The sequence below is a fragment of the Schistocerca serialis genome, unplaced genomic scaffold (assembly GCF_023864345.2).
Source record: "Schistocerca serialis cubense isolate TAMUIC-IGC-003099 unplaced genomic scaffold, iqSchSeri2.2 HiC_scaffold_1416, whole genome shotgun sequence".
Classification (NCBI taxonomy): domain Eukaryota; kingdom Metazoa; phylum Arthropoda; class Insecta; order Orthoptera; family Acrididae; genus Schistocerca; species Schistocerca serialis.
In genome coordinates, this window is record NW_026047643.1 from 474,247 (window position 1) to 489,446 (window position 15,200).

Here is a 15,200-nt window from a genome sequence, read left to right on the forward strand (position 1 = left end):
ACCAGGCGGTAGAAATCGGCAAACTCGAGGAGAACCTAGCAGAAATAACTGTGAAAGTCTTAAGTTCGACAAATAATGGTGTATCACTTATGGTGAACTAGCCAGAGAAAGCTTGAAGATGTGACTGTGATAAAACGGGTTGCAACTGGCAGGAGTAACTATGACTCGCTTAAGGTTGCCAAAATATCGTCACCAGACGAAATACATCGGCTTACTCGAGCAGCACCTCAAGAAATATCTGTGAAAGTGTTTAAGGTGGGCAAATAATGGCGTATCGCTTCTGGCGAACTGACCAGATAATGCTTGAATATGCGACTATGGCAAAACGGGGAGCAATTGGTAGGAGTAACTATGATTCTCTTAAGGTTGCCAAATGACTCGTCACCAGGCGGAATAAATCGGCAAACTCGACGAGCACCTGGCAGGAGTGACTATGACAGTCTTAAGGTCAACTGATAATGGTGTATAACTCCTGGTGAACTGGCCAGAGAAAACTTGAAGACGTGACTGTGATAAAACAGGGAGCAACTCGCAGGAATAACTATGACACTCTTAAGGTAGCCAAATGTTCGTCACCAGGCGAAATACATGGGAAAACTCGAGGAGCACCTGGCAGAAATAACTGTGAAAGTCTTAAGTTCGACAAATAATGGCGTATCGCGTGTGCTGAAATGGCGCAAGAAAGCTTGAAGATTTTACTGTGTTAAAACGGGGAGCAACTTGCAGGAGTAACTGTGACTCTCCTAAGGTAGCCAAATGCCACGTCACCAGGCGGTAGAAATCGGCAAACTCGAGGAGAACCTAGCAGAAATAACTGTGAAAGTCTTAAGTTCGACAAATAATGGTGTATCACTTATGGTGAACTAGCCAGAGAAAGCTTGAAGATGTGACTGTGATAAAACGGGTTGCAACTGGCAGGAGTAACTATGACTCGCTTAAGGTTGCCAAAAGATCGTCACCAGACGAAATACATCGGCTTACTCGAGCAGCACCTCAAGAAATATCTGTGAAAGTGTTTAAGGTGGACAAATAATGGCGTATCGCTTCTGGCGAACTGACCAGATAATGCTTGAAGATGCGACTATGGCAAAACGGGGAGCAATTGGTAGGAGTAACTATGATTCTCTTAAGGTTGCCAAATGCCTCGTCACCAGGCGGAATAAATCGGCAAACTCGACGAGCACCTGGCAGGAGTGACTGTGACAGTCTTAAGGTCAACTGATAATGGTGTATAACTCCTGGTGAACTGGCCAGAGAAAGCTTGAAGACGTGACTGTGATAAAACAGGGAGCAACTCGCAGGAGTAACTATGACACTCTTAAGGTAGCCAAATGTTCGTCACCAGGCGAAATACAAGGGAAAACTCGAGGAGCACCTGGCAGAAATAGCTGTGAAAGTCTTAAGTTCGACAAATAATGGTGTATCACTTCTGGTGAACTGGCCAGAGAAAGCTTGAAGATGTGACTGTGATAAAACGGGTTGCAACTGGCAGGAGTAACTATGACTCGCTTATGGTTGCCAAAAGATCGTCACCAGACGAAATACATCGGCAAACTCGAGCAGCACCTCAAGAAATATCTGTGAAAGTGTTTAAGGTGGACAAATAGTAGCATATCGCTCCTGGCGAACTGACCAGATAGTGCTTGAAGATGCGCCAATGCAAAACGGGGAGCAATTGGTAGGAGTAACTATGATTCTCTTAAGGTTGCCAAATGACTCGTCACCAGGCGGAATAAATCGGCAAACTCGACGAGTACCTGGCAGGAGTGACTATGACAGTCTTAAGGTCAACTGATAATGGTGTATAACTCCTGGTGAACTGGCCAGAGAAAACTTGAAGACGTGACTGTGATAAATCAGGGAGCAACTCGCAGGAATAACTATGACACTCTTAAGGTACCCAAATGTTCGTCACCAGGCGAAATACATGGGAAAACTCGAGGAGCACCTGGCAGAAATAACTGTGAAAGTCTTAAGTTCGACAAATAATGGCGTATCGCGTGTGCTGAAATGGCGCAAGAAAGCTTGAAGATTTTACTGTGTTAAAACGGGGAGCAACTTGCAGGAGTAACTGTGACTCTCCTAAGGTAGCCAAATGCCACGTCACCAGGCGGTAGAAATCGGCAAACTCGAGGAGAACCTAGCAGAAATAACTGTGAAAGTCTTAAGTTCGACAAATAATGGTGTATCACTTATGGTGAACTAGCCAGAGAAAGCTTGAAGATGTGACTGTGATAAAACGGGTTGCAACTGGCAGGAGTAACTATGACTCGCTTAAGGTTGCCAAAAGATCGTCACCAGACGAAATACATCGGCTTACTCGAGCAGCACCTCAAGAAATATCTGTGAAAGTGTTTAAGGTGGACAAATAATGGCGTATCGCTTCTGGCGAACTGACCAGATAATGCTTGAAGATGCGACTATGGCAAAACGGGGAGCAATTGGTAGGAGTAACTATGATTCTCTTAAGGTTGCCAAATGCCTCGTCACCAGGCGGAATAAATCGGCAAACTCGACGAGCACCTGGCAGGAGTGACTGTGACAGTCTTAAGGTCAACTGATAATGGTGTATAACTCCTGGTGAACTGGCCAGAGAAAGCTTGAAGACGTGACTGTGATAAAACAGGGAGCAACTCGCAGGAGTAACTATGACACTCTTAAGGTAGCCAAATGTTCGTCACCAGGCGAAATACATGGGAAAACTCGAGGAGCACCTGGCAGAAATAACTGTGAAAGTCTTAAGTTCGACAAATAATGGCGTATCGCGTGTGCTGAAATGGCGCAAGAAAGCTTGAAGATTTTACTGTGTTAAAACGGGGAGGAACTTGCAGGAGTAACTGTGACTCTCCTAAGGTAGCCAAATGCCACGTCACCAGGCGGTAGAAATCGGCAAACTCGAGGAGAACCTAGCAGAAATAACTGTGAAAGTCTTAAGGTCGACAAATAATGGTGTATCACATCTGGTGAACCGGCCAGAGAAAGCTTGAAGATGTGACTGTCATAAAACGGGTTGCAACTGGCAGGAGTAACTATGACTCGCTTAAGGTTGCCAAAAGATCGTCACCAGGCGCAATACATCGGCAAACTCGAGCAGCACCTCAAGAAATAACTGTAAAGTGTTTAAGGTGGACAAATAATGGCGTATCGCTTCTGGAGAACTGACCAGAGAATGCTTGAATATGCGACTATGGCAAAACGGGGAGCAATTGGTAGGAGTAACTATGATTCTCTTAAGGTTGCCAAATGACTCGTCACCAGGCGGAATAAATCGGCAAACTCGACGAGCACCTGGCAGGAGTGACTATGACAGTCTTAAGGTCAACTGTTAATGGTGTATAACTCCTGGTGAACTGGCCAGAGAAAACTTGAAGACGTGACTGTGATAAAACAGCGAGCAACTCGCAGGAATAACTATGACACTCTTAAGGTACCCAAATGTTCGTCACCAGGCGAAATACATGGGAAAACTCGAGGAGCACCTGGCAGAAATAACTGTGAAAGTCTTAAGTTCGACAAATAATGGCGTATCGCGTGTGCTGAAATGGCGCAAGAAAGCTTGAAGATTTTACTGTGTTAAAACGGGGAGCAACTTGCAGGAGTAACTGTGACTCTCCTAAGGTAGCCAAATGCCACGTCACCAGGCGGTAGAAATCGGCAAACTCGAGGAGAACCTAGCAGAAATAACTGTGAAAGTCTTAAGTTCGACAAATAATGGTGTATCACTTATGGTGAACTAGCCAGAGAAAGCTTGAAGATGTGACTGTGATAAAACGGGTTGCAACTGGCAGGAGTAACTATGACTCGCTTAAGGTTGACAAAAGATCGTCACCAGACGAAATACATCGGCTTACTCGAGCAGCACCTCAAGAAATATCTGTGAAAGTGTTTAAGGTGGACAAATAATGGCGTATCGCTTCTGGCGAACTGACCAGATAATGCTTGAAGATGCGACTATGGCAAAACGGGGAGCAATTGGTAGGAGTAACTATGATTCTCTTAAGGTTGCCAAATGCCTCGTCACCAGGCGGAATAAATCGGCAAACTCGACGAGCACCTGGCAGGAGTGACTGTGACAGTTTTAAGGTCAACTGATAATGGTGTATAACTCCTGGTGAACTGGCCAGAGAAAGCTTGAAGACGTGACTGTGATAAAACAGGGAGCAACTCGCAGGAGTAACTATGACACTCTTAAGGTAGCCAAATGTTCGTCACCAGGCGAAATACAAGGGAAAACTCGAGGAGCACCTAGCAGAAATAACTGTGAAAGTCTTAAGGTCGACAAATAATGGTGTATCACATCTGGTGAACCGGCCAGAGAAAGCTTGAAGACGTGACTGTGATAAAACAGGGAGCAACTCGCAGGAGTAACTATGACACTCTTAAGGTAGCCAAATGTTCGTCACCAGGCGAAATACATGGGAAAACTCGAGGAGCACCTGGCAGAAATAACTGTGAAAGTCTTAAGTTCGACAAATAATGGCGTATCGCGTGTGCTGAAATGGCGCAAGAAAGCTTGAAGATTTTACTGTGTTAAAACGGGGAGGAACTTGCAGGAGTAACTGTGACTCTCCTAAGGTAGCCAAATGCCACGTCACCAGGCGGTAGAAATCGGCAAACTCGAGGAGAACCTAGCAGAAATAACTGTGAAAGTCTTAAGGTCGACAAATAATGGTGTATCACATCTGGTGAACCGGCCAGAGAAAGCTTGAAGATGTGACTGTCATAAAACGGGTTGCAACTGGCAGGAGTAACTATGACTCGCTTAAGGTTGCCAAAAGATCGTCACCAGGCGCAATACATCGGCAAACTCGAGCAGCACCTCAAGAAATAACTGTAAAGTGTTTAAGGTGGACAAATAATGGCGTATCGCTTCTGGAGAACTGACCAGAGAATGCTTGAATATGCGACTATGGCAAAACGGGGAGCAATTGGTAGGAGTAACTATGATTCTCTTAAGGTTGCCAAATGACTCGTCACCAGGCGGAATAAATCGGCAAACTCGACGAGCACCTGGCAGGAGTGACTATGACAGTCTTAAGGTCAACTGTTAATGGTGTATAACTCCTGGTGAACTGGCCAGAGAAAACTTGAAGACGTGACTGTGATAAAACAGCGAGCAACTCGCAGGAATAACTATGACACTCTTAAGGTACCCAAATGTTCGTCACCAGGCGAAATACATGGGAAAACTCGAGGAGCACCTGGCAGAAATAACTGTGAAAGTCTTAAGTTCGACAAATAATGGCGTATCGCGTGTGCTGAAATGGCGCAAGAAAGCTTGAAGATTTTACTGTGTTAAAACGGGGAGCAACTTGCAGGAGTAACTGTGACTCTCCTAAGGTAGCCAAATGCCACGTCACCAGGCGGTAGAAATCGGCAAACTCGAGGAGAACCTAGCAGAAATAACTGTGAAAGTCTTAAGTTCGACAAATAATGGTGTATCACTTATGGTGAACTAGCCAGAGAAAGCTTGAAGATGTGACTGTGATAAAACGGGTTGCAACTGGCAGGAGTAACTATGACTCGCTTAAGGTTGCCAAAAGATCGTCACCAGACGAAATACATCGGCTTACTCGAGCAGCACCTCAAGAAATATCTGTGAAAGTGTTTAAGGTGGACAAATAATGGCGTATCGCTTCTGGCGAACTGACCAGATAATGCTTGAAGATGCAACTATGGCAAAACGGGGAGCAATTGGTAGGAGTAACTATGATTCTCTTAAGGTTGCCAAATGACTCGTCACCAGGCGGAATAAATCGGCAAACTCGACGAGCACCTGGCAGGAGTGACTGTGACAGTCTTAAGGTCAACTGATAATGGTGTATAACTCCTGGTGAACTGGCCAGAGAAAGCTTGAAGACGTGACTGTGATAAAACAGGGAGCAACTCGCAGGAGTAACTATGACACTCTTAAGGTAGCCAAATGTTCGTCACCAGGCGAAATACAAGGGAAAACTCGAGGAGCACCTGGCAGAAATAGCTGTGAAAGTCTTAAGTTCGACAAATAATGGTGTATCACTTCAGGTGAACTGGCCAGAGAAAGCTTGAAGATGTGACTGTGATAAAACGGGTTGCAACTGGCAGGAGTAACTATGACTCGCTTATGGTTGCCAAAAGATCGTCACCAGACGAAATACATCGGCTTACTCGAGCAGCACCTCAAGAAATATCTGTGAAAGTGTTTAAGGTGGACAAATAATGGCATATCGCTCCTGGCGAACTGACCAGATAATGCTTGAAGATGCGCCAATGCAAAACGGGGAGCAATTGGTAGGAGTAACTATGATTCTCTTAAGGTTGCCAAATGACTCGTCACCAGGCGGAATAAATCGGCAAACTCGACGAGCACCTTTCAGGAGTGACTGTGACAGTCTTAAGGTCAACTGATAATGGTGTATAACTCCTGGTGAACTGGCCAGAGAAAACTTGAAGACGTGACTGTGATAAAACAGGGAGCAACTCGCAGGAATAACTATGACACTCTTAAGGTACCCAAATGTTCGTCACCAGGCGAAATACATGGGAAAACTCGAGGAGCACCTGGCAGAAATAACTGTGAAAGTCTTAAGTTCGACAAATAATGGCGTATCGCGTGTGCTGAAATGGCGCAAGAAAGCTTGAAGATTTTACTGTGTTAAAACGGGGAGCAACTTGCAGGAGTAACTGTGACTCTCCTAAGGTAGCCAAATGCCACGTCACCAGGCGGTAGAAATCGGCAAACTCGAGGAGAACCTAGCAGAAATAACTGTGAAAGTCTTAAGGTCGACAAATAATGGTGTATCACATCTGGTGAACCGGCCAGAGAAAGCTAGAAGATGTGACTGTCATAAAACGGGTTGCAACTGGCAGGAGTAACTATGACTCGCTTAAGGTTGCCTAAAGAACGTCACCAGGCGCAATGCATCGGCAAACTCGAGCAGCACCTCAAGAAATAACTGTAAAGTGTTTAAGGTGGACAAATAATGGCATATCGCTTCTGGCGAACTGACCAGATAATGCTTGAAGATGCGCCAATGCAAAACGGGGAGCAATTGGTAGGAGTAACTATGATTCTCTTAAGGTTGCCAAATGACTCGTCACCAGGCGGAATAAATCGGCAAACTCGACGAGCACCTGGCAGGAGTGACTGTGACAGTCTTAAGGTCAACTGATAATGGTGTATAACTCCTGGTGAACTGGCCAGAGAAAACTTGAAGACGTGACTGTGATAAAACAGGGAGCAACTCGCAGGAATAACTATGACACTCTTAAGGTACCCAAATGTTCGTCACCAGGCGAAATACATGGGAAAACTCGAGGAGCACCTGGCAGAAATAACTGTGAAAGTCTTAAGTTCGACAAATAATGGCGTATCGCGTGTGCTGAAATGGCGCAAGAAAGCTTGAAGATTTTACTGTGTTAAAACGGGGAGCAACTTGCAGGAGTAACTGTGACTCTCCTAAGGTAGCCAAATGCCACGTCACCAGGCGGTAGAAATCGGCAAACTCGAGGAGAACCTAGCAGAAATAACTGTGAAAGTCTTAAGGTCGACAAATAATGGTGTATCACATCTGGTGAACCGGCCAGAGAAAGCTTGAAGATGTGACTGTCATAAAACGGGTTGCAAATGGCAGGAGTAACTATGACTCGCTTAAGGTTGCCAAAAGATCGTCACCAGGCGCAATACATCGGCAAACTCGAGCAGCACCTCAAGAAATAACTGTAAAGTGTTTAAGGTGGACAAATAATGGCGTATCGCTTCTGGAGAACTGACCAGATAATGCTTGAATATGCGACTATGGCAAAACGGGGAGCAATTGGTAGGAGTAACTATGATTCTCTTAAGGTTGCCAAATGCCTCGTCCTGACAGGAGTGACTGTGACAGTCTTAAGGTCAACTGATAATGGTGTATAACTCCTGGCGAACTGGCCAGAGAAAGCTTGCAGACGTGACTGTGACAAAACAGGGAGCAACTCGCAGGAATAACTACGACACTCTTAAGGTACCCAAATGTTCGTCACCAGGCGAAATACATGGGAAAACTCGAGGAGCACCTGGCAGAAATAACTGTGAAAGTCTTAAGTTCGACAAATAATGGTGTATCACTTATGGTGAACTAGCCAGAGAAAGCTTGAAGATGTGACTGTGATAAAACGGGTTGCAACTGGCAGGAGTAACTATGACTCGCTTAAGGTTGACAAAAGATCGTCACCAGACGAAATACATCGGCTTACTCGAGCAGCACCTCAAGAAATATCTGTGAAAGTGTTTAAGGTGGACAAATAATGGCGTATCGCTTCTGGCGAACTGACCAGATAATGCTTGAAGATGCGACTATGGCAAAACGGGGAGCAATTGGTAGGAGTAACTATGATTCTCTTAAGGTTGCCAAATGCCTCGTCACCAGGCGGAATAAATCGGCAAACTCGACGAGCACCTGGCAGGAGTGACTGTGACAGTTTTAAGGTCAACTGATAATGGTGTATAACTCCTGGTGAACTGGCCAGAGAAAGCTTGAAGACGTGACTGTGATAAAACAGGGAGCAACTCGCAGGAGTAACTATGACACTCTTAAGGTAGCCAAATGTTCGTCACCAGGCGAAATACAAGGGAAAACTCGAGGAGCACCTAGCAGAAATAACTGTGAAAGTCTTAAGGTCGACAAATAATGGTGTATCACATCTGGTGAACCGGCCAGAGAAAGCTTGAAGACGTGACTGTCATAAAACGGGTTGCAACTGGCAGGAGTAACTATGACTCGCTTAAGGTTGCCAAAAGATCGTCACCAGGCGCAATACATCGGCAAACTCGAGCAGCACCTCAAGAAATAACTGTAAAGTGTTTAAGGTGGACAAATAATGGCGTATCGCTTCTGGAGAACTGACCAGAGAATGCTTGAATATGCGACTATGGCAAAACGGGGAGCAATTGGTAGGAGTAACTATGATTCTCTTAAGGTTGCCAAATGACTCGTCACCAGGCGGAATAAATCGGCAAACTCGACGAGCACCTGGCAGGAGTGACTATGACAGTCTTAAGGTCAACTGTTAATGGTGTATAACTCCTGGTGAACTGGCCAGAGAAAACTTGAAGACGTGACTGTGATAAAACAGCGAGCAACTCGCAGGAATAACTATGACACTCTTAAGGTACCCAAATGTTCGTCACCAGGCGAAATACATGGGAAAACTCGAGGAGCACCTGGCAGAAATAACTGTGAAAGTCTTAAGTTCGACAAATAATGGCGTATCGCGTGTGCTGAAATGGCGCAAGAAAGCTTGAAGATTTTACTGTGTTAAAACGGGGAGCAACTTGCAGGAGTAACTGTGACTCTCCTAAGGTAGCCAAATGCCACGTCACCAGGCGGTAGAAATCGGCAAACTCGAGGAGAACCTAGCAGAAATAACTGTGAAAGTCTTAAGTTCGACAAATAATGGTGTATCACTTATGGTGAACTAGCCAGAGAAAGCTTGAAGATGTGACTGTGATAAAACGGGTTGCAACTGGCAGGAGTAACTATGACTCGCTTAAGGTTGCCAAAAGATCGTCACCAGACGAAATACATCGGCTTACTCGAGCAGCACCTCAAGAAATATCTGTGAAAGTGTTTAAGGTGGGCAAATAATGGCGTATCGCTTCTGGCGAACTGACCAGATAATGCTTGAAGATGCGACTATGGCAAAACGGGGAGCAATTGGTAGGAGTAACTATGATTCTCTTAAGGTTGCCAAATGCCTCGTCACCAGGCGGAATAAATCGGCAAACTCGACGAGCACCTGGCAGGAGTGACTGTGACAGTCTTAAGGTCAACTGATAATGGTGTATAACTCCTGGTGAACTGGCCAGAGAAAGCTTGAAGACGTGACTGTGATAAAACAGGGAGCAACTCGCAGGAGTAACTATGACACTCTTAAGGTAGCCAAATGTTCGTCACCAGGCGAAATACATGGGAAAACTCGAGGAGCACCTGGCAGAAATAACTGTGAAAGTCTTAAGTTCGACAAATAATGGCGTATCGCGTGTGCTGAAATGGCGCAAGAAAGCTTGAAGATTTTACTGTGTTAAAACGGGGAGGAACTTGCAGGAGTAACTGTGACTCTCCTAAGGTAGCCAAATGCCACGTCACCAGGCGGTAGAAATCGGCAAACTCGAGGAGAACCTAGCAGAAATAACTGTGAAAGTCTTAAGGTCGACAAATAATGGTGTATCACATCTGGTGAACCGGCCAGAGAAAGCTTGAATATGTGACTGTCATAAAACGGGTTGCAACTGGCAGGAGTAACTATGACTCGCTTAAGGTTGCCAAAAGATCGTCACCAGGCGCAATACATCGGCAAACTCGAGCAGCACCTCAAGAAATAACTGTAAAGTGTTTAAGGTGGACAAATAATGGCGTATCGCTTCTGGAGAACTGACCAGAGAATGCTTGAATATGCGACTATGGCAAAACGGGGAGCAATTGGTAGGAGTAACTATGATTCTCTTAAGGTTGCCAAATGACTCGTCACCAGGCGGAATAAATCGGCAAACTCGACGAGCACCTGGCAGGAGTGACTATGACAGTCTTAAGGTCAACTGTTAATGGTGTATAACTCCTGGTGAACTGGCCAGAGAAAACTTGAAGACGTGACTGTGATAAATCAGGGAGCAACTCGCAGGAATAACTATGACACTCTTAAGGTACCCAAATGTTCGTCACCAGGCGAAATACATGGGAAAACTCGAGGAGCACCTGGCAGAAATAACTGTGAAAGTCTTAAGTTCGACAAATAATGGCGTATCGCGTGTGCTGAAATGGCGCAAGAAAGCTTGAAGATTTTACTGTGTTAAAACGGGGAGCAACTTGCAGGAGTAACTGTGACTCTCCTAAGGTAGCCAAATGCCACGTCACCAGGCGGTAGAAATCGGCAAACTCGAGGAGAACCTAGCAGAAATAACTGTGAAAGTCTTAAGTTCGACAAATAATGGTGTATCACTTATGGTGAACTAGCCAGAGAAAGCTTGAAGATGTGACTGTGATAAAACGGGTTGCAACTGGCAGGAGTAACTATGACTCGCTTAAGGTTGCCAAAAGATCGTCACCAGACGAAATACATCGGCTTAATCGAGCAGCACCTCAAGAAATATCTGTGAAAGTGTTTAAGGTGGACAAATAATGGCGTATCGCTTCTGGCGAACTGACCAGATAATGCTTGAAGATGCAACTATGGCAAAACGGGGAGCAATTGGTAGGAGTAACTATGATTCTCTTAAGGTTGCCAAATGACTCGTCACCAGGCGGAATAAATCGGCAAACTCGACGAGCACCTGGCAGGAGTGACTGTGACAGTCTTAAGGTCAACTGATAATGGTGTATAACTCCTGGTGAACTGGCCAGAGAAAGCTTGAAGACGTGACTGTGATAAAACAGGGAGCAACTCGCAGGAGTAACTATGACACTCTTAAGGTAGCCAAATGTTCGTCACCAGGCGAAATACAAGGGAAAACTCGAGGAGCACCTGGCAGAAATAGCTGTGAAAGTCTTAAGTTCGACAAATAATGGTGTATCACTTCAGGTGAACTGGCCAGAGAAAGCTTGAAGATGTGACTGTGATAAAACGGGTTGCAACTGGCAGGAGTAACTATGACTCGCTTATGGTTGCCAAAAGATCGTCACCAGACGAAATACATCGGCTTACTCGAGCAGCACCTCAAGAAATATCTGTGAAAGTGTTTAAGGTGGACAAATAATGGCATATCGCTCCTGGCGAACTGACCAGATAATGCTTGAAGATGCGCCAATGCAAAACGGGGAGCAATTGGTAGGAGTAACTATGATTCTCTTAAGGTTGCCAAATGACTCGTCACCAGGCGGAATAAATCGGCAAACTCGACGAGCACCTTTCAGGAGTGACTGTGACAGTCTTAAGGTCAACTGATAATGGTGTATAACTCCTGGTGAACTGGCCAGAGAAAACTTGAAGACGTGACTGTGATAAAACAGGGAGCAACTCGCAGGAATAACTATGACACTCTTAAGGTACCCAAATGTTCGTCACCAGGCGAAATACATGGGAAAACTCGAGGAGCACCTGGCAGAAATAACTGTGAAAGTCTTAAGTTCGACAAATAATGGCGTATCGCGTGCGCTGAAATGGCGCAAGAAAGCTTGAAGATTTTACTGTGTTAAAACGGGGAGCAACTTGCAGGAGTAACTGTGACTCTCCTAAGGTAGCCAAATGCCACGTCACCAGGCGGTAGAAATCGGCAAACTCGAGGAGAACCTAGCAGAAATAACTGTGAAAGTCTTAAGGTCGACAAATAATGGTGTATCACATCTGGTGAACCGGCCAGAGAAAGCTAGAAGATGTGACTGTCATAAAACGGGTTGCAACTGGCAGGAGTAACTATGACTCGCTTAAGGTTGCCTAAAGAACGTCACCAGGCGCAATGCATCGGCAAACTCGAGCAGCACCTCAAGAAATAACTGTAAAGTGTTTAAGGTGGACAAATAATGGCATATCGCTTCTGGCGAACTGACCAGATAATGCTTGAAGATGCGCCAATGCAAAACGGGGAGCAATTGGTAGGAGTAACTATGATTCTCTTAAGGTTGCCAAATGACTCGTCACCAGGCGGAATAAATCGGCAAACTCGACGAGCACCTGGCAGGAGTGACTGTGACAGTCTTAAGGTCAACTGATAATGGTGTATAACTCCTGGTGAACTGGCCAGAGAAAACTTGAAGACGTGACTGTGATAAAACAGGGAGCAACTCGCAGGAATAACTATGACACTCTTAAGGTACCCAAATGTTCGTCACCAGGCGAAATACATGGGAAAACTCGAGGAGCACCTGGCAGAAATAACTGTGAAAGTCTTAAGTTCGACAAATAATGGCGTATCGCGTGTGCTGAAATGGCGCAAGAAAGCTTGAAGATTTTACTGTGTTAAAACGGGGAGCAACTTGCAGGAGTAACTGTGACTCTCCTAAGGTAGCCAAATGCCACGTCACCAGGCGGTAGAAATCGGCAAACTCGAGGAGAACCTAGCAGAAATAACTGTGAAAGTCTTAAGGTCGACAAATAATGGTGTATCACATCTGGTGAACCGGCCAGAGAAAGCTTGAAGATGTGACTGTCATAAAACGGGTTGCAACTGGCAGGAGTAACTATGACTCGCTTAAGGTTGCCAAAAGATCGTCACCAGGCGCAATACATCGGCAAACTCGAGCAGCACCTCAAGAAATAACTGTAAAGTGTTTAAGGTGGACAAATAATGGCGTATCGCTTCTGGAGAACTGACCAGATAATGCTTGAATATGCGACTATGGCAAAACGGGGAGCAATTGGTAGGAGTAACTATGATTCTCTTAAGGTTGCCAAATGCCTCGTCACCAGGCGGAATAAATCGGCAAACTCGACGAGCACCTGACAGGAGTGACTGTGACAGTCTTAAGGTCAACTGATAATGGTGTATAACTCCTGGCGAACTGGCCAGAGAAAGCTTGAAGACGTGACTGTGACAAAACAGGGAGCAACTCGCAGGAATAACTACGACACTCTTAAGGTACCCAAATGTTCGTCACCAGGCGAAATACATGGGAAAACTCGAGGAGCACCTGGCAGAAATAACTGTGAAAGTCTTAAGTTCGACAAATAATGGTGTATCACTTATGGTGAACTAGCCAGAGAAAGCTTGAAGATGTGACTGTGATAAAACGGGTTGCAACTGGCAGGAGTAACTATGACTCGCTTAAGGTTGCCAAAAGATCGTCACCAGACGAAATACATCGGCTTACTCGAGCAGCACCTCAAGAAATATCTGTGAAAGTGTTTAAGGTGGACAAATAATGGCGTATCGCTTCTGGCGAACTGACCAGATAATGCTTGAAGATGCGACTATGGCAAAACGGGGAGCAATTGGTAGGAGTAACTATGATTCTCTTAAGGTTGCTAAATGCCTCGTCGCCAGGCGGAATAAATCGGCAAACTCGACGAGCACCTGGCAAGAGTGACTGTGACAGTCTTAAGGTCAACTGATAATGGTGTATAACTCCTGGTGAACTGGCCAGAGAAAGCTTGAAGACGTGACTGTGATAAAACAGGGAGCAACTCGCAGGAGTAACTATGACACTCTTAAGGTAGCCAAATGTTCGTCACCAGGCGAAATACAAGGGAAAACTCAAGGAGCACCTGGCAGAAATAGCTGTGAAAGTCTTAAGTTCGACAAATAATGGTGTATCACTTCTGGTGAACTGGCCAGAGAAAGCTTGAAGATGTGACTGTGATAAAACGGGTTGCAACTGGCAGGAGTAACTATGACTCGCTTATGGTTGCCAAAAGATCGTCACCAGACGAAATACATCGGCTTACTCGAGCAGCACCTCAAGAAATATCTGTGAAAGTGTTTAAGGTGGACAAATAATGGCATATCGCTTCTGGCGAACTGACCAGATAATGCTTGAAGATGCGCCAATGCAAAACGGGGAGCAATTGGTAGGAGTAACTATGATTCTCTTAAGGTTGCCAAATGACTCGTCACCAGGCGGAATTAATCGGCAAACTCGACGAGCACCTGGCAGGAGTGACTGTGACAGTCTTAAGGTCAACTGATAATGGTGTATAACTCCTGGTGAACTGGCCAGAGAAAACTTGAAGACGTGACTGTGATAAAACAGGGAGCAACTCGCAGGAATAACTATGACACTCTTAAGGTACCCAAATGTTCGTCACCAGGCGAAATACATGGGAAAACTCGAGGAGCACCTGGCAGAAATAACTGTGAAAGTCTTAAGTTCGACAAATAATGGCGTATCGCGTGTGCTGAAATGGCGCAAGAAAGCTTGAAGATTTTACTGTGTTAAAACGGGGAGCAACTTGCAGGAGTAACTGTGACTCTCCTAAGGTAGCCAAATGCCACGTCACCAGGCGGTAGAAATCGGCAAACTCGAGGAGAACCTAGCAGAAATAACTGTGAAAGTCTTAAGGTCGACAAATAATGGTGTATCACATCTGGTGAACCGGCCAGAGAAAGCTTGAAGATGTGACTGTCATAAAACGGGTTGCAACTGGCAGGAGTAACTATGACTCGCTTAAGGTTGCCAAAAGATCGTCACCAGGCGCAATACATCGGCAAACTCGAGCAGCACCTCAAGAAATAACTGTAAAGTGTTTAAGGTGGACAAATAATGGCGTATCGCTTCTGCAGAACTGACCAGATAATGCTTGAAGATGCGACT